The 18,980-nt window shown below is 54.5% G+C and overlaps 1 pseudogene; it reads left to right on the forward strand.

The window, feature by feature from the left end:
• Positions 1-4,083: 4,083 nt before the first annotated feature.
• On the forward strand, positions 4,084-9,449 carry LOC109448783 (beta-centractin pseudogene; annotated as a pseudogene).
• The last annotated feature ends 9,531 nt before the right edge of the window (positions 9,450-18,980 follow it).

Raw genomic sequence — 18,980 nt, forward strand, 5'->3', positions numbered from 1 at the left:
GGAAGGTGTCTTTGTCTCATTCTGTTTGACATCATTGGTCCTTTAAGTTGAGAAAGGTTTTTCTGGCTGCTGGGTGGAGGATGGACTGTGGGGGTGGCAGGGCAGAAGCACGGAGGGGGTGAGGGGCAACTCCAATAGTCCAGGTGGATGGAGGCTGGGTCCAGGTGGGGCCCTGGAGGGTTACAAGTGGTCAGATTTTATTACTATTTCAGAGCCAGAGCTTTGCTGATAAATTAGATGTGGGCAGAGGGGAGCTGGTTAACCACTGGTTCTCTGGGGGGGGGGGGGGGGGAATCCCTGATTTGTAGCATTTGCCCATTTTTGTGGTGTAAATATACCCACCATGGTCGATTTCAAGCTATGGAGTGTGAAGTTCCTGAACTCAGTGGGGGAGAGATGCACAGTAGCCTATTATTATACAGCGTTCCCACTCTACAGAGACAATAGATTTAAATAACCTTAAGAGAATAGATAACAGTACAATGTAAAAAAACACACATTAGGAAGTGATGAGTTGTATTTATTTACGTACAGGTTTAAATACTTTAATTTTTAATCATGACTGTGTTTAAAAGCTGGTCTGCCAAATTCGTGAACACTTAACGATGGGTGAGGAGTCCAGTTCCCACATATCTTTGGATGTGGGAACTCGGGGTCAGGGAAGCTGCACGTTTTCTGGGCAGTGGGTGGACAGTGCACGGAGGAGATGACATTGTGGGAGGAGCAAGTAGGGGAAAGATTCCAAGTTGTGCTCCTCCCTCCCTCACTGTGAGTTCCGGGGGGCATGGACCCCCTGTCCTGTCCCCTCTTGAACACAGCCCCTGTTCTCTTCCACCCCTTATGCCTCCCCTCCCACCCTAACCCAACAGGACGCTGGGGAGGGTGGACCCCGGCTGGGCACCATGTCCCAGGAAGTGCTTGGAGGGCAGAGCACCGTGCTGGGAGATGGGAGGGGGGGTCCCTTTCTTCATCAGCCCCTCACTTGCTATGTGACCTTGGGAGAGGCACTGCCCTCTCCGGGCACTTGTTGTCCTATCTCTAAAACGACGCACTTAAACCACAGATGGTGGGCACCTTGATGGCCTCCCCTCTGGTTTCCAAGGCACCTGGGGGTTAATCAGAGCCTTTGGCTCTGTTGGGGGTTGGCCCCGGAGACTGGTGACATATTTCCAGCCGCCCACCCGGCCACACCCCAGCTTGCCTGGTCCCCTAGCTGTTCGACTCAGAGCAAGCAGTCTGGCTTGCCAGTGACATCACTGCTGGGGAGACAGTGACATCATGTGGGGGTTACCTTGCCCCAGGCTTCTCAGGCCCAGTGCCAGACCTGCTTCCTACTGGGAGCTTTCATGGGTTACTCTGCTTCTCTGAACACCTCCCGGCTAACCCAGACCCTCACTGTGGGCTAGAGCCTCATTTGAATGCCAACTGGCTCTGCCCAAGCTGATCTGGTGCACCCAGAGGGCAGGGCAGGGGTCTTAGGGCAGAGCAAGGGGTCCTGGCTCAACCTTAACCAGCTGTGTGACTTTGGGCAAGTCACTTTCCCTTGCTGGGCTTGGGAAACTCCTCTCCTGAAATAGGGGTCAGTTTCCAAACTGGGTCCCTTAGGTGCCTCCCAGCAGAGAGCGGGTGGGAGGCCTGACCCAGAGCAGGTGGCCCTAAGTCTGTGACAGCAAGAGATGGTCCCCTGATAGTCTAGATAATTCACACACTCTTCTACTCTCATGGCTTCAACGTCACTGACGAGCTGAGCTGCCCGACTTTCATCTCCAGCCCAGTCCCATGCCCGGCTGCCTGTTCCACACCCGCCTCCTGAAACAGAACCCTGGATCCTCCCAACCTGCTCTTGCCCGGCTGTCCCCAGCTCTGTAAATGGCACCACTGTCCACCTAGCTGCCTAAGCTACAAACACACCCCCTCCCCGCCCCCAACCCCCATCACGTGGCAACTCAGACCCATCTCATACAGAGAACAAACAGCCAGGGTGTGAAAGGAGCGTGGGAGCGGCTCCATGTCCATGAAGGTCAGGAACAGACAGAGCAGGGGGATGGCTCCCCTTGACAGGGGGTGGGGACCGGCCAGAGGGAGACCGAGGGAGCTTCTGGGCACCGAGAATGATCTGTGCCTTGATCTTGGGGCCGGCTTTGTGGGTATGTTGAGTTAAAAAATTCTAATCATCAGTCTAAATTCTTCTTTTCCCACATCTACTTCATATGGCAGGAGCTGAAAATCCCCTCTCTCACACCTTCCGTCCTAGTAGGGGCGGGACCCGGGTGGGTGAGCAAGAAAACAAGTAAATATGTCCTAAATCAGAGATCGGAAAGAGCTGGGAGGCAAAGGACGCAGGGCCAGGGAGATGAGCCTGAAGGAAGAGGGAAGGAGCCACGAGGCTCTCACGGCAAAGGAGGGAAATACGGAAACATATCCTGATAAATACTGCAGTGGGTTAGAATGGGACACTGTAAGTGCTAAGAAACAGAAACTGGGGCAGGGTAATTGGAAGTTGTCATTTTAGGGGTTGATATTAGAAGTTGATATATTTGGGGGTTGATTTTTAGCCCCCGGTTTTATTGCCTGTAGAGTACTTATCTGACTCAATCTGAGTCTATTGTTTTCTCTCCACTGAATAGACTGCCCTGAGTCCTCCCCCCACATCTCAGCCCCCCGTTGTGCCTGGCCTGGGCTGCTGGCTCAGTATGTGTGATGGATGAGTGAACCGACTTAGGCCCACTTCTGTCGATCAAGCACACATCCTCTCCTCGTGGCGAGGTTTGCTTTGGACACCACTTGCCCCTGGATGCTCTCTCAGTGCCGCCCACGAGGTCTACTCCACGCCCAGCTGTTCCCTGCAGTAGGTACAAGGCGTGGGCCAGGTCTCCTCTCAGTTGTTACCTCTCTGGGTGGCCCTGGCAAGCTGCTCTTCATCGTGAGTTGGCTTCCTGGACTGTAAAATGGGGATATTGCACACAGGTAGGGGACACAAAGGGCCGGCACAGGCCTGGCCCATGGGAGGAGCTGTGAGTTGGGGTGCCCAGTGGCCCAGTGGATGGGAGGAGGAGGAGTACTTAGGGAAGAGTAACTAATTGGGGACCCTGGGATTTGGATTTTGGCTGTGTGACTTGGGGCAAGTCACGTCCCCTCTCTGATCCTTGCTTGGTTCCAAGGTAAATGGTACAGCTGCCCTTAGGGGCCAGGGACCAGGACAGGGGTGCTTTGGCTTGTCCGGGGGCCAGCCCCACCTGGGAACGGGAGGACATGGGGAGGTGTCGGAGGCAGGAGACAGTGGCAGCTCAAAGTGCCTGGGGCAGACAATGGGTGCTGTGTGCGGGGGCATAGGGCGGGACGGTAGGGTGGCACTGGGCACCCCAGAAGGAATGTGAGCGCTTGTCTGGGAATTCAAGCACATGGCTCTCCTCAGGGCCTGCTACCCGACGGTGGGCTCCCTGGATGGCCGCACACACCCTGTCACACGTGGTTGAGAGCCTGGAATGGCTGAAGGGAGCAGAGGCCAAGGGAGGTGCTGGCAGACTGGGACTTCCTGGGTCCCCACCCCCTGAAAGCCTGAGCAACCTCTCTGGGCCTTGGGAAAATGACAGGGTGAGCACAGAGCTTCCTTGTGCCACTGACTTGCTAGGTGATCTTGGGCAAGTCCCTGCCTCCCTCCAGGCCTCAGTTTCCCCATCTGTGGTCTCTGATCACTCCTTAGGGACTTCCTGGGGTTAAAACATCCCTCCTGGCCCAGTCACTTCCCTCACCCTCCCTCATCCTCCCCTTCTTGGAGTGGGGTCTTAGTTATTACTAATCTGTCCCCTGGGCCCAGAACAAAGTCTGGCCATGGCTGTGCTCAGTAAATATTTGCTGAATGAAGACATTTTCATCATTATTCAGACTATTTTCTGCCTGCTGCCTTCAGGTCCTTTCTCTGTCTTCTTCATCCTGCCCTGTCAGCTGCCTTCATTCAACGGGCTCTCAGGGCAATGGGCTCTTCTCAGCAGCTCAACCAGTGGGAGGCACTGCAGATGGGAGGGTGGGAGGAGAGAAGAGGGAGTATTTCTCCCTGCTCCCTCCTTGGTCCCAGCCGCAACTATGATGACCGCGGCTGCAGCTCCTCTGTGTATGGCCTTCCTCTTTGCCTCCCCTCTCACTGGCTTGATGGACCCTCTGCCCCTCCATGCCCCTCAGCTCTGGGTATGGCCAAAGCTCCCCCTTTCCCCATTGCCTCTCTCCAGGAGCTTCATACCCCATCTGCCCACAGTTCAGAGTGTTCCCTTCCCCAAGATTTCTTTTTCTAAAGCCCGTGATGTCTGTTTTTTTGCCAGGATGCTGACACGTGCCTCTGGGCCAGGTAGCTTTCATGATCCCCATTTTCCAGATAAGAAAACTGAGGCCCAGAGAGTGAATGGATGTGAATGGCTGTCAGGCAGGGTGTCATGCAGGGTCTCTAGTCCTGCACCCCACATAAGAACGCAGGACATAGTGAGGCCAAAAAGGAACACCCACAGAGCCATAGATAAGGGAGTCACAGCACTATAGTCTCGCTGGCGGCTGGGTTGGAGACACAGGAAGCAGGAGCCACATGATCCGCAACCCGCCGTCCACTTCTCTCTACCAACCAACCTCACTTGCTAACTGCAATCCGCCGTGCTAAATGCAATCTGCTCTTGCTAGCTCAGCCACCATCTTCTTGCTAGCCCCCCATTTTTCTGCTAGTGTAGCCACGGCAGTTATATTAGTGGCCAGTGGCTCACTGGTTACAGCTGACAGCCAACTAGTCACAGCTGATGGCCATCCAATCACAATTGATGGCCATTTATTACCCGAGTGAACACCTTTCCACGTGAGGGCGAGAGCCTGGAAACTGTGCTCCTGGCTCTGTCCCCACAATGGCTCCAAGCCTTGCATCAAGGAGTGCCAAGATTTGAACCCATGTCTTTGTTATGCCTGTGTCTGGGGCCTTTGAGTTTTAGCTTTTCTGATATCCCAGTACTAAAAGCTGAGAGTGAGTGCTCAGGTGGAATGATTAGCAAATAATAAAAATAATCATAGTTATGTTCCCTGACTCTCACTCAGGCAAAGGCCTGGGCCCTGGGCCAACAGCTCATTCGAGGTGTCTCCTCCACTCTTCTCTGCGGTGCGGGGCTGTGAGGAAAGGAGGCTGGGCGGGCCAGGGCACTGCAGTCTGGGCAGGTGGAGTGGAGGGCTGGGAGCCATGAGGCTGGTCGCCATCGGTCAGCGGCCATCTCCATCCGGCAGCCAGGGGAGCAGACAGCTTCATCCTGGGGAACTCCCCTCCCCGGCCAGTGAGTGCAGGGGCCAGACAGGCTCCCAAACTCCCGAGGGGACCTGCGCCTCTGGATGACTTCATGGGCCTTTCCCACTCATGAGTCACCTATGCCTCACTCATTGACCCTTTGGGCACCTTTGGAGGGAGGGGAGGCGGCCCACGGTGCAGGTTACCTAATGGTGCAGGGAGAGGTAGAGAAAGGAGGCCCATGGTGTTTGCCTCTCTTGTGAGGGGCATCCGGGCCCCTCTCTGAGCCTCCGGGGCCATATCACCCCTCCTGATGGCTTCATCTAGAATTTTCCCCCCGTTTATTCCAGCTTGGGTGTGCTGGAATTGGCCAGCTCGGGACTGTGCATGTGACTGCACCACAGTGAAGGAAGGAATAAATCCCTGTCTGTCTGCCTGTCTCCTCCTCGTCCTGTCCAAGCACGGGTGTGAATCAGCCCAGGTGAGGAAGCTGACTCACCTTCCCTACCTGGCTCTGGAGAAAGGACTACTTTCCCTTCCTTGCAGGTTGGCATCGAACTTGAACTTGACTTACTCTCAGAAGAGAATGGCTCTGCCTGGACACAGTGCCAGGACTTAGTGCCAGGTCTCTGGAAGTCACTGAGCCTCTACTAAACACCAGGCTCATGGCCTCCACTTGGCAAACATTATCTCAGAGGATCTCAAACCAACCTGCTGTCAGTGCTCTTGTTGGCAGATGAGGAAACTGAGGCTCAGAAGGGGGCATGACCCATCCAAGGTCACACTGCCCAGGTACGTGCCTGGGATTCTTGTCCTTGGAAGAACTTTCTTGCTTCCTCTTGTACCCCTAGTCCCCCAGCCCCCCCATGTGAGTTCAGCCCCCTTCCTTAGAGACCAGGGGAGGCTGCCAGGGGGTGGGGGCAAGGTGGGGTGGAGGTACAGAGCCAGCCAGCCCTCTTCATACCCTGTTCTATGCCACAGGTTCCAGGGGTCACCAGGGAAGGGGTGAACTCCTCTGTGCCCCTACCATGGGTCAGCCTGTCCCCCACCATCCCGCAGTTGTTAATCTTTAAACAGCCTGATGATTAATTAATTACCAAGACCCAGGGGGCTCGGTTGAGTGCACCTGGTGCCTGTGACCAGGGCACCCTTTCCCCAGCCTTGGTTACATGGGGCCAGTTTGAACTTGTAAGGCGCTCTGGAAGCTTCGGGTCCTTGAGTCCAGCACCACTGACTGGACAGGACGGGCCCCGTCTGAGCCTCAGTTTCCCTCATCTACCTCACCATCCTGCTTGCCTCCTGGGGTAAACCAGGAAGAATGAATCTCGAGTGGAAACACCAGGGGCTGTCGCTGGTGGGTGATGGGGAGCTAAGGGGTCAGGGCTCCATCCAAGAAGCAGTAGGACAGGACCAATGGCTCTTAATGCAGGAGGTGACCTTGGCCAAGTACTGTCTTCTCTTTCAGCCTCAGTTTCCCCATCTGTGAACGAGGGGCTGGGATCAGTGAATGCCTAGGACCTTGGGAGGCGTCTAAAGAGGAGCGGTCATTGGTGTCACACAGAGTCCCCAGCGCACCATTCCCCTCCCCTCTGTCCCTCCCATCCCCCAGGGGGCTCAGCTCACACTCCGGGAGGTGCTGGGCTGTGACTATCATCTGATTACCTCCAATAACACAGAAGTCTCATTAGCTGCAGGCCAGAAGACCCCAGGAGACTTCTGGCCCGACCAACGAGGGCAGGTGTGGGAGAAGCGTCAGCCCTGCCCACGTTGCCCATTTTTACCTTATCACTGAAGGAACTGGGCCTCCCAGAAAATCTGAGACACTGACCCTGGGAGACAAGGGATCTTTGAAGACATCTGATCTTCTGTGATTTTCAGAATTTGTGTAAGTTGAAATGAAATAACACAAGTCAGATCTAAATCCATAAACACATTTTCATATTAGAAGGCATATTTGCCTTCCCACCCTGTAGGGGGCTGCATCCCCCACCCCCCGCCCCCAAATTCAGGTCTACCCAGAACCTCAGTGTGACCTTATTTGGCATGAGGGTTTCCACAGATGTAATTAGAGTGAGGATCTCAAAATAAGATCATACTGGACTTATGGTCCTAAATCCAACCTGAGTGTCTTCATAAGAGAAAGGAGAGGTGGATGTGAAAACAGAGACACAGGAAAAGCCATGTGAGACGGCGGCAGTGGCTGGAGTGATGCAGCCACAAGCCAAGGATGGCCGGGACTCACCAGAAGCTGGAAGAGGCAGGAGGATTCTCCCCCAGAGCCTTCGGAGGGAGTGAGGCCTTGCTGACACCTTGATTTCAGCCTCCAGAACAGTAAGAATAAATGTGTGCTGTTTTAAGCCCCCCAGTGTGTAGTCATTTGTTACAGCAGCCACAGGAAACCAACACACACCCAGATCCCACAATCTGTTGTCCGTCCCTCATCTCTGCTCTTCGTACAATAAGTGACTATATTGTACGTACAGAGGTTGTGTTTGTCTAATTTCAATAGGTATACAGCCCATGTAATGTTCTGTAGGTGGCTCTCGCTCCCGCCCTGGTGCACCCGGGAGAAGGCTCCGGGTTCTTGCTCCTGCAGTCCTTTCTAGTGGCCGCAGTCTATCGTGTCACTCTACCACCCATTATTTAACGAGCTCTCATTGATGGACGTGAGGTAGTTTCCAGCTATCCTCAATGAGGCACAGTGAACACTTTTGCGCTGTCTCTTCTGTACACATGTGATGATTTCTGGAGCATAGGAGATTCCTTAGGAGGAGAATTGCTGGGTCAAAGGGTAAGCTCCTTCACAATTTGATTGTTTTGTCAAATTGAATCAAAAGCACTTGGAAACTTAGACTCTTGCGAAGGAGAGAAGCATGGAAATAGACTTTTGGGTTGTGTGGTGTTGGATACTTCCAACCTCAGAATCATGAACATTTAGGACACAGGGAGAGGGGGCCTTGGAAAGAAAATCTATGCTGGGGACCCAGGAGGGCCACTCCCAAACCCTGCCTGAGTCTCTGTCCCCCTGGAGTGGGCGAGGAGGAAGCAGATGAGGTAGGACTGGGGGCCTGGGACCCTGGGGGTGTCAGGGAGCTCTGGCAGGGGGTGAGGCGCCTCTCCAGCCTGGGCACCCAGCTCTTCTGCCCCACAAGGCTGCTGTCCCTGCCCAGCCGAGGTGCCAGGCCAGCTGGGCCTCTGTAGTCACACTCTGTGTGTGGCACGAAAGAAGATAGCAATGTGTGCCCGTCTGCCGGTCCCTCCTGCCCCCCTCCTGCCGCCCCCCTGGAGAGGGGCCTCTTCATCCGACCAGAGGAGCACAGGGGACTGCAGGCCCTGCGCTAGCCCATGGCCCACGGCGTGGTGCGGGAATGGAACGATGGCGGGTGCATCTGGCAGTACGTCTCCTCCCAAGACCAGCTGCAGACCTTCTCCGAGGAGCTTTCTGTTCTTCTAACAGAAGCCCCGCTCAACCCGAGTAAGAACCGGGAGAAGGCGGCAGAGGTGTCCTTTGAGACCTTCAACGTGCCAGCCCTGTTCATGCTCCGGGCCGGCCATCCTCAGCCTGTACACAAGATGGGGCCACCCATGCTGCCCCCATGTATGTGGGCTTTGCCACGTGCATCCCATCACGCAGGGAAGGTGGCTGGCTCCGACCTCTCCTATGTCCAGTTGCTGCCACACAAGGAGGGTGTCGACTTCCACACCTCAGCTGAGTCTGAGGTTGTCCGAACCATCAAAGAGTGAGGCTGCGACCTGTCCATCCAGCCGCAGAAGGATGAGTCCCTGGAGACAGAGAAGGTGCTGTGTGTACGTTGTGGGGTGGCAGCACGCTGGACGAGGGGCCTGCGCGATTCCGGGCCCCCGAGCTGCTGTTCCTGCCAGAACTGGTAGGGGGCGAGAGCGAGGGGCTCCATGAAGCGCTGACCTTAGCCATCCACAAGTCCGACTTGGACCTCTGCCTGACGCTGTTCGCCAATATCGTGTTTTCAGTGGGGCTCCCCGCTGTTCAAGGCGAAGCGAAGTGAAGAAGCTTGCCCCGAAGGATGTCAAAATCAAGATCTCGGCCCCTCAGGAACGGCTGTGCTCCCCGTGGGTCGGTGGCTCCACCCTGGCCTCGCTGAACACTTTTAAGAAGATGCGGGTCTCCAAGAAGGAGTAGGAAGCAGATGGCTCCCATGCTATTCATTGTAAAATCTTCTAGTGCCCAAGGAGAAGGGGGTGGCATGTTGGGAGAATGGGAGGAAAGGGGAGCCAGAGCCCTTGAGCCTTTCTGGTCTGGACATACATGCCAGGGTCCCTGGCATGCCCTGAGCGCCAGCTGGGTGCAGTCATGCTTCCCTGTGGCCCTCTCCTCTGTGTGCACACACAGTACTGTTTAGCTGAATGGCTGGGAGTCTTGAGCTGCACTACAGGAATTGAGGAGCCCAGCCTTGAGTGGTTTGGGGTGTCCCTCTTGGCCAGGCCAATTAGGCCTGTGGCTCCTGGTTCTGACCTTCAGGGCTGTTTCCCCGAGCTCCAAGGCCAGACACCCAAATGCCCCCATTTCCTCTGACAGGGTCCCTTCTAGGGCCAGGGTGCCTGGATGCCTGTATAACTAGCCTTGGGGAGTGGGGTGGTAGACGGGATGTCCATCAGCTCCCTGCTGGTGTGTCACTGCTTCTCGGGCCACCTCCTCTTCCTGACCTGACAGGGTAGCACAGAGGCCAGCACTCCTAGGCATCCCTGACCTTCCACACACTGTTCCTGCAGCCTCTCTTCCTGAATGGACATCTTGGTGTAGGCTGAGTCCTGGGAAGTCTGCCTTCCCCAGTGAGGGGGTCTGGCCCAGGTCAGACCCTTTGGAGCCAGGAAAGAGGATGCATGGGGTTTGGGTGGCCACAGTCTGTGCTCCCCACTTCAAAGCACTTCATTAACTTCCTTCGCCCTCAAGGGTTAATGGTCTTCACTTGTTGAGGGGAAGCCACTTAATCAGGAGTCAGACCCAGAGGGGTGAGGGGGCCACATCTCCTCTTCCACCTCTCCCAGGAAGGAGGTCTTCATTACCTTGGGCCAGGACCCGCCACCCCCTCCCAGATACAATACAATTTAACATAACTGCCTGGAGAAACTGTTTTGTAAATCATTATAGTGATCATTGTGACAAGGCCCAGGGTGGGGGCGGAGGAAACGGGGCTGCTTGCTCTAGGATCGATCTGCTAGCCCTGATGGAGGTCTGGGGTCTGGGGTAGGGCAGGGGGTTCTGGCCTACACAGTGATTACCTGTCTTGGGGCCACCTCCATCCGCACTCTGGCAGTTTTAGAACGTGCTGCACCCTCCAATTATTTGACACTCCTCTTACTGAATGTGGGGATCCCCTTCCCTTGAATCTGGGCTCTGTGAATGCTTGAGTAACAGGGTGGAAGTGACGGTGGGTCAGAGCCTAGGCCCAGGCCCTGAGAAACTGCAGCTTCCATGTCCCTCTCTTACAATGTTTGCTGTTGGAACTCAGTCACCATGCGGTGAGGAAGCTCAACTGCCCATGGAAAAGCCGCATGGAGAGTAACAGAGGCCCCTGCTCTCACCCCAGCAGAGCTAAGGGGTCATCCAGCCCCCAGCTGAGTTGCCCCATGCCACCTAGAGCAGGGATATGCCTTCTCTGTTCAGCCCTGCTAAACTTGCAGATCTGTGAGCAAACAAATGCTCACCTTATTTTAAGCTACTGAATTTTGGGTCATGGGTTACAAAGCAAAGGAACACTGGAATACCCCCATGGCCAAAAAAGTCACCACCAGTGTCTGAACATGGGCTTTGGGGTCAGTCGTGCCAGCCATGTAGTAAGACCTCTCTCAGCCTCAGTTTCTTCATCTGTAAATAGCGATAGTACTTGCCCTGTAAGGTGCTAAGAGGATGAAATGAGATGATGCATGGAGGGGGCAGGGCATAGTGTAAGCATGGTAAATGGTAGCTCTTAGGACTGTTAACTGTTACTGCTGTTATTTTCATAGGCACTAGAAAATTCAGGGGCCTCCTCTTCCAGGAAGTTTTCCCTGACCACCCCTGGCTGAGCTGCCACTTCCTCTGTGCACCTACAGCCCCCACGTTGTACCCATCACCACAACGAGGGTCCCAGTGTGTGGTCATGGCCTGTTTATGGCTGCTGGCTTGGGAGCCCCACGAAGGCATCAGCAGCAGGGTCAGCAAGTGGTTGAAGTGTCCAAAGTGAGGACAAGGTATGTGTGCACACAGGTGCCCTGAGGTGCTTACACAGCGGAGTGGCCCTCAAGCAGCCTGTGCACCCCAAGGCTGCTTGAGGTGGGCCTGGGGTGCAGGCTTCTGTGTTGTGTCAGGCCTGGATGAGGTACGTGTGCATCTCTGCACACGTGAATAACTTGCGCATGTCTGTGGGTACATGTGGGCGTGTGTCTGTCCCTCCGTGCATGAACACGTTCACATGCGTGTGGTCATGTATTTGCATGAGAGCTGTGTGTGTGCATGGGTGTGTGCACGCTCATGCCACGGGCAGGCTGCTGTGGTGAAAAGACTCCTGTAGCAGCTGCTACATCAGGGTCCCACCATTCCTCATTTGGGAACTAAAAATAGTCTGTGCCCAGCCCTGTCCCAGCAGGCAGGGGGCCGATGGGCAGCCCCACAGGGCACCCTAGCCAAGCTGGTGACCTCCTCCCTGCTTGGGCCACCGCCCTGCCTGCTGGTCCCTGCCTAGGGCTCCCATGAGCTCATGCAGGCCCTGCTCGCCAGGGCAGGGCAGGGGTGGGGAAGTGCTGAGGCCCTGCCCACGTCCAGGCGGCTGGACACAAGCAAGGCCTGATAAGGTCACGCATGGAGTGCGGTCCGCCCCCTCCCTCAGGGCTGGCCAGGCGGACATGAGTCAGCACAGGGGGCATCGGGCAGCCCAAGCCTGACCACTGGCTGGCAGCAGGGGAGGCCCGAGGCAGAGGTGGGGGGCGTCCTTCTGAGCAGGGCAGGAACTGGCCAGGAGGAATCACCTGTTGATGACGGCCAAGCCCTGACTTCATTCTCCACTTTGAGGATCCCCTACTTCCACTTCCGCCCAGAAAGCCCCTCTTAGAGGTCCCCTGAGAGCTTCCTGCCCTGGCCTGGCCATACGCTTGACCTCTGGAAGGCTGATGCCCACCCTTCAGAAGCCACTTCCCAGTTTAGTTGCACTGCCCCCAAGTCTTTCCCATGCTCCTTTCTTAGGAAGTGCTCGCTGACCCCCAGGCTGGCCTGGGCCGCTCCATCTCTTGGAGTCCTTCACTCTGGAAGTCAGGCCTGGTTTCTTGTCCCTAGAGCAGGAGCTTCTAAGGGCAGAGAAGTGTGACTTTTCCTCACTCCTTCCTTCCCCGTCACAGCCCAGAAGATATCAATCTGTTCCCCTTTACAGGGGAGGAAGCGGATGCATTGCTGGGACATGACTGGCCCAAAGTGCCCATTGACTCTGTGACTTTAGGCTAATGGCATAGCCTCTTTGGTCTCCTTATCAGAGAAATCAATGGGACACGAATCTCCTCCTGCTGATGCTGTGTGTTGTCTAAGGGAACACCATGAATTCCTGAGGTATCAACAGGCAAATGCCACCTTGGGCAGGATGCACTGGGGGATCCGCAGACAGAGACTCCATTGGGGGCTACGCAGCCCTCAGCTGGACCGGAGGTTCAAGGGTGGAAATGTTTCTGACTGGAAGCCAGATTGTCGTTGGATCTGGGGTTGAGCCATTCCCGGAAGGAATCCAGCTGCTCTGAGCCCAGCTGAGGGGCAAGAGTGTGAGGGTGTGGCTGGGGGGCTGGGAACTGCCCCACCAGCTCTCTGGAAGGACCCTGGAGTAGGAGCCTGTGTCACGGGTACTGGGTTGGGCCATGGTTCACTCCAGGCTGTAAGTCCTCAGCTAAGAAAGGCGGGGAGCAGGGACAGCCTGAGAACAAGGCACCTGAGTTCTGAGCCAGCTTCTATAACTTCTGGTTGTGTGACTCAGTTTCTTCATCTTATAAAACGGGGTTCTAACTGCCTCACCTCACAAACTTGTTGTGAGAACCGAATGGCTCACGTGCAGGGGCTCGGCACACAGCAGGCCTCATCGGGGTCTTTCCCCTACCCCATCCTCTCTGGCTTCCAGGGACCTGGTCCCAGGCCCCAGGACACCTGCAAATGCCCCTTCACGTCTCAGGCTCAGAGAATGACAGAAAGGGGGAGAAGGGGGGACAATTAAACCAAACAAAAACTATATGTTTGCTGGAGTTTACACACTTGCATATCCAACAACCAGAATGCATCAAAGGTAGGGTCCTGTGTCTCCCAGAGACAGGGGAGAATATGGGCCTCTGCAGATACAGGCAAAGATAGATTTACATTCTTTTCTCAGTCTCACACCCCCCCAAAACGTACAGTTGCTTCCTTGTTCTGTTTCGTGGCCGTGGCCTATGGGTATTCCAGCGTTTATTTAACTGGATGTAGACGGAAGGGCAATTTATTTACTTACTTACTTACTTCTTTATTAAAGCAAGGGAACAGCTTCTTGGAAACGTCCTTCCTCGAGTCTATAACGGGAGATCTGGGTTTGAGTCTGGGTTCTGCTACGCACCACACGGGGAGCCTTGCACATCTTGCTTCTCCTCTCTGAGCCTCAGTTTTCTCACCTGTAAGATGGTAGTTGTGTCTGTCCATCATGAGATAGTGGTGGCCCATCGGGCTGTATCCTGCTCATCAATGTGTTTTGCTCCCCTAATTTTCCCCAAATCTGGAGATTTCACATTAAAATCCAGATTTCTGGTTTCTCTTGAAAGATCAAAAGGCTGGCAACCGTTGGCTGGAGCCCTTTCGGTGGGGCAAGGGTGCTCCACTTGGCTGCAGACCTTGCCTCGCCACATTGGTCACTTACATTCGTTCCCGCCTCATCTCGTCGGCCTCCACGTGAGGGTCTTTGATGCTGGGGTTCGAGTTAAAGCAAACATATTGGGAACTTCGTGAACTCCCCACGGGCAGGGTCCCCAGCGACCAGCATAGGCCCAGCTTCACGCTCTGATGTGTTTGGGCCTGGGGACCCCGACCCTGAGCGCGAGGATCCAGAGTGTCTCCCCCAGCAGAAGGGAAACAGACGTGCCGGCACCATCCCCGGGACGTGCTCTAGGAGGCAGCAGCGGAGGCTTCTTCTCTAGGCTGAAGCCGGAAGCTGGGCCACAGGCACCTGGAGTTCCCATCTCCTGGTCCCCAGGATGTGGATTCCTGCACACAACCCCCCACGCCTTCCTCTTCTCCACCTACATTTGGCAGTCACATCCTGCCTTCAGGGGTGGGCCAGGCCTGAAGGGAGGCAGGGATGTGGGTGGAGTCTGAGGGCATCCTCTCTTAGGGACAGTTGAAACCTCTTCTTGGCTCCAGGGTGCCTTGGAACACAGTTTGAAAACCACTGCTGGAGCGCTTTTGACAGACAGTAAGACAGGCCTGGAGTTGACAAGGGTGGGAGGCTCGAACCTGGGGGCCCTTGCAGGACCCGCACCCTAGTCTGCTACAGAGCCTGGCATGTGAAGACACAGCTCACGGTGCCCCCAGCCCACCTCCCCTGGAAATGCTGAGTCCCCTCACTCTGCTCTCCTTTGTCCAGAAGGCCAGGGAGGCATCGGGGCTTCACCACTTCCTGTGTCAGACACCTCACTTCTCCAAGCCTCACTTTGCCGGACCTGCCAAATACCCACATCACAGGGTTGTTGTGAAGAACAAAAGAGATGATAATGGAAATAACAAGAACCCCAATCTTAGTGGCTACCAGTCCCTGAGCTCTAACTAGATACCTGGCAGGTGGGCTGGGAGCATCTCATTTGTTAAAACACGTTTATCGACATGTAATTTGTATACCATACAGCACACCCATTTATAGTGCGTGGTTCAATAGTTTTTGGCACATTTACGGAGTTGTACAACTATCCCCACAATCTAATTTTAGATAGTCCCCCAAGGAAACTCAATACCCATCAGCAGTCACTCCCATTCTCCTTTCTCCAGCCCCTGGAACCACCAATCTACTCTCCACGGACGTGCCTATCCTGGACATTTTAAATCAGTGGCATCATACAATATGTGGTCTTTTGTGACTGGCTTCCTTCACGTAGCATAGTGTCTGTTGTAGCATGTATCAGTACTTCGTTCTTTTAATGGCTGAATAATATTCCATCGTATGGATAGACCACATTTTGGTTTATCCATTCCCCTGTGGACAGCCCCTTGGGTTGTTGCCACTTCTTGGCTGTTCTGAAGAATATTGCTCTGAACTTTCCTGTACAAGTCTTTGGACAAATGTTTTCATTTCTCTTGGGTCTACACTGGAATTACGGGGTCATCTGGTAACTGTATACTTAATACTTTGAGGAACTGTTCAATTGCTCCCAATGTGGCAGAATCACCTTATACGCCCATGAGCGATGTATGAGGGCTTCCGTTCCTCCACGCCCTCACTGACACTTGTTACTATCTGTCTTTGATGACAGCCATCCTAGTGGGTGTGAACTGGTATCTCATTGTGGCTTTGACTTTGATTTCTCCACCCACTAATCATGTTGATCGTCTTTTCACATGCTTATTAGCCATTCCTATATATTTTTTGGAGAAATGTCTATTCACATGGCAGCACCTCATTTAATTCTCACAACAACATCATGGGCAGGGGCCTCTGTCTGGGACGGCCCAGCCTGCCCACTTGGGCACTAAACGCTGGGAGGTTCTGGGCCTGCAGGGAGACCCTGCTCAGGTCAGTGGACAGCAGATGCACAGCACATGGGCAATGCCTGGGCTGCTAGTCTGTGGGAAGCAGTACATTTGTCCCTGAGGGAGTGTCTCCTGCCTACTGTCCACCTGCTACGTCCACCAGGCAGGGGAGGAAGCTAGGCTGAGAGCCCCTCCTCTGGTATAAAACTGAGCAGATTAACTCACTGACTCATTCATTCATTCATTCATTCATTCATTCATTCATTCATTCATCTATCCAGCCCTGGGGCCTGCCCTTCAGTGGCCCCGTGCAGTCCTGATGCAAACGCTGACCACAGCATGGTCATCGTCTCAGATAACTTACTGAAGGAGTGAACACCTCGAGCCTGGGGCCTGTGCTGAGAGCTGAATATTCCCAGACCTGCCCACATGGAGCTCCTGGCGGATCAGGAGAGACAGAGCACCAAAGGCAGCAAGCAGAGCCATCCGCCCAGCGTTTGAGAGGGGCCACGCACTGTCATAAGGCCCTCGGACAAGTTCAGCCATTTAATCCACTGGACAACACTCTTAGGCAAAACCATTATTATCTCCGTTACAGATGGGGACACTAAAGCTCAGGGGTTGGGTTGAGGGGCCCTAGTGAGTTAGTTGCAGAGTGAGGGGCAGAAACCCGGTGTTCTGCTCCCAGCTCTGGGTTCCTTTCCACCCCATGTGCCCCTTCCTCTCTGTTCCTCACCCCACCCTCTAAAATTCAGACCTGGATTTCTGCAACTCCCCTCCCCTCTTCTCACAATATTTGACCAGTTTTTGAGGACGGATGTCTGATGTACTGAAGAAGAACTCGCAGCAGCCAGGGGATCCGGGTTTAAACCCTCACTCGTATCAAGATGCTGTGTGACTTGGGCAAGGCCCCCCAACCTCTCTGGTTCCAGCTTCTTCATTGGTCAGCCAGAGGGCTGGACCGGGTGCTTTCAAAGGGCCCTTGGCAGAGGCTGTGTCTTAGGGTGGGTCAGGGTGGGTTCCCTGAGGAGGTACAGGTGGAACCAGGCTTAGGGAAAGGTGACTATAGCCTACAGGTCATTTTCCAGGGGACGCTGGAGACTTGTCCCCTCCCCACCAGCTCTGGCCCAGCTTATCATCTGCCTGTCTCGGGTGGCTCTTCCGAGTGGCTCCTCCGGTTTCAGCCTGGAGTCTGTGCTAGCGGGATCGTGGGAAACCTGGGGGGCAGGTGGGTGGCCCTGCTGCTTGTAGGGCTCTGGGCACCCTGTCTCCCCCAGGTTATCTCTGGTCTGGGACAAGCTGGGAAAGTGAGAAGCTGCGTTATCTCCTCCACTTCCCTCCGGAGATAGAGCTGTCTCAAAGCCCTCTTGTTCTGCACCCCTTCATGCCCACTACCCCCTCCCCCAGGAAATGGGGGAGGCACTACCACAGAGTCGAGGCCACAAGGGGAGACAGAAGTGAGTCTGAGTGGACTGAGCACTAGGCTGGGAGTAAGGGGGCCTCGAGGGTTTTCAAGCCCCTCTGTTCACTCACTCTCTATGTACTCACTGAGCACCTACTATGTGCCAGAGCAGAGGAGAGATTTAAAATAATTCACATCCTGCGGACCCAGGCACTTGCCAGTCAGGGGACCTGGAAGCAGCTCCAGGGTTTCCCTGCTGGGATAGGCTGTGTAGTTACTCGCTCATGAAGGGGCTGGGGGCTCTGGGGGAGGTCTGGGCAGCGTGGGGGGCATTTGGAGTCCTGGAGCAGAAGCTAGTTACCAGTTGCTTTGGGTGTAATTCAGGATTTTAGCAACCTGAGTGACTCCTCGGGACTCCCAGCCTACAGTGTTGTGGAGAGCCTGGGGGTAGAGACACCTGGGTTCGAACTGCTACCTGTGTGGGTGTGGCCTTGATTTCTTATCTGTAAAATGGGCCTGGGAGTGGCTTGTCTGCACAGGGAGTTGAAGCAGCAGCAAGATCCTCTATGCCCGCAGCTGCACACTGTGCGGGAGCAGGTGAGGGTGACTGGTGAAATTGCTATTGGACCATTTTTTACTAAAATGGCCATTTCCCATGCTCAGGCTAGAGTGATGAACAGAGGAATTCAGGTTTCCCAAGCCTTGTTCTAGGCACTGGGGACACAGCAAGCAAAGCACTTTCTAAGTGCTTGTCATCATTAATACCCCCTCACCTTCTGTATGAGTTTCCTGTGGCTGCTGTAACAAATGACCACAAACGTGGTGACTTCAAACAACGCACATTTTTTATCTGACGGTGTTGGAGGCCCAGATGTCGGCAGGGTCGTGTTCCTCCTGGAGGCTCTAGGGAAGAATCAGTAATCCCAGGTATGAGGTGGCTTGTGGTGGCTCCAAGGAAGTTGTGGCAGACAGAATAACAGCCCCCCAAGGATGGCCATGTCCTAATTCCTGGCATTTGGGACTGTGTCACCTTCCAGGGCAAAAGGGACTTTGCAGATGTGATTACGTTAATGACTTTGAGATGGAGATTAGCCTGAATTACCCAGGGGGGCCCAGGGTAGTCACAAGGGTCTTTATAAGAGGGAGGCAAACTGAAGTGTACATTTAAAAATGGTTAAAATGACCAATGTTATGTGACATATTGTCGTGCAGGGTCTCTGCTACCACTGCTCGCACAAGAACGTAGGATATGGTGAGGCCAAAAAGGAACACCCACGGAGCCATAGAGAGGGGAGTCATACCACTATAGTCTCGCTGGCGGCTGGGCTGGAGACACAGGAAGCAGGAGCCACATGATCTGCAACCTGCCGTCTGCTTCTCTGCTAAACAACCAACCAACCCAGCGCAGCCACGGCAGTTATATCAGTGGCTAATAGCTAACCAGTAATAGCTGATGGTCAACTAGTCACAGCGGATGGCCATCTACTACCTGAGCCAGCACCTTTCCACGTAAGGCTGAGCCTGGGAACTGCTCTCCGGGACTCTGTCCCCACACATATATTTTCCTACAATTTCAGAAAATTAATAATGTAATAAACTCAGAGTCATTGAACTGTACAATTTAAGTTGTACACTTT

This window comes from Rhinolophus sinicus, chromosome 1 (assembly GCF_057876585.1).
Source record: "Rhinolophus sinicus isolate RSI-liver-muscle chromosome 1, RSI-T2T, whole genome shotgun sequence".
Taxonomy (NCBI): Eukaryota; Metazoa; Chordata; class Mammalia; order Chiroptera; family Rhinolophidae; genus Rhinolophus; species Rhinolophus sinicus.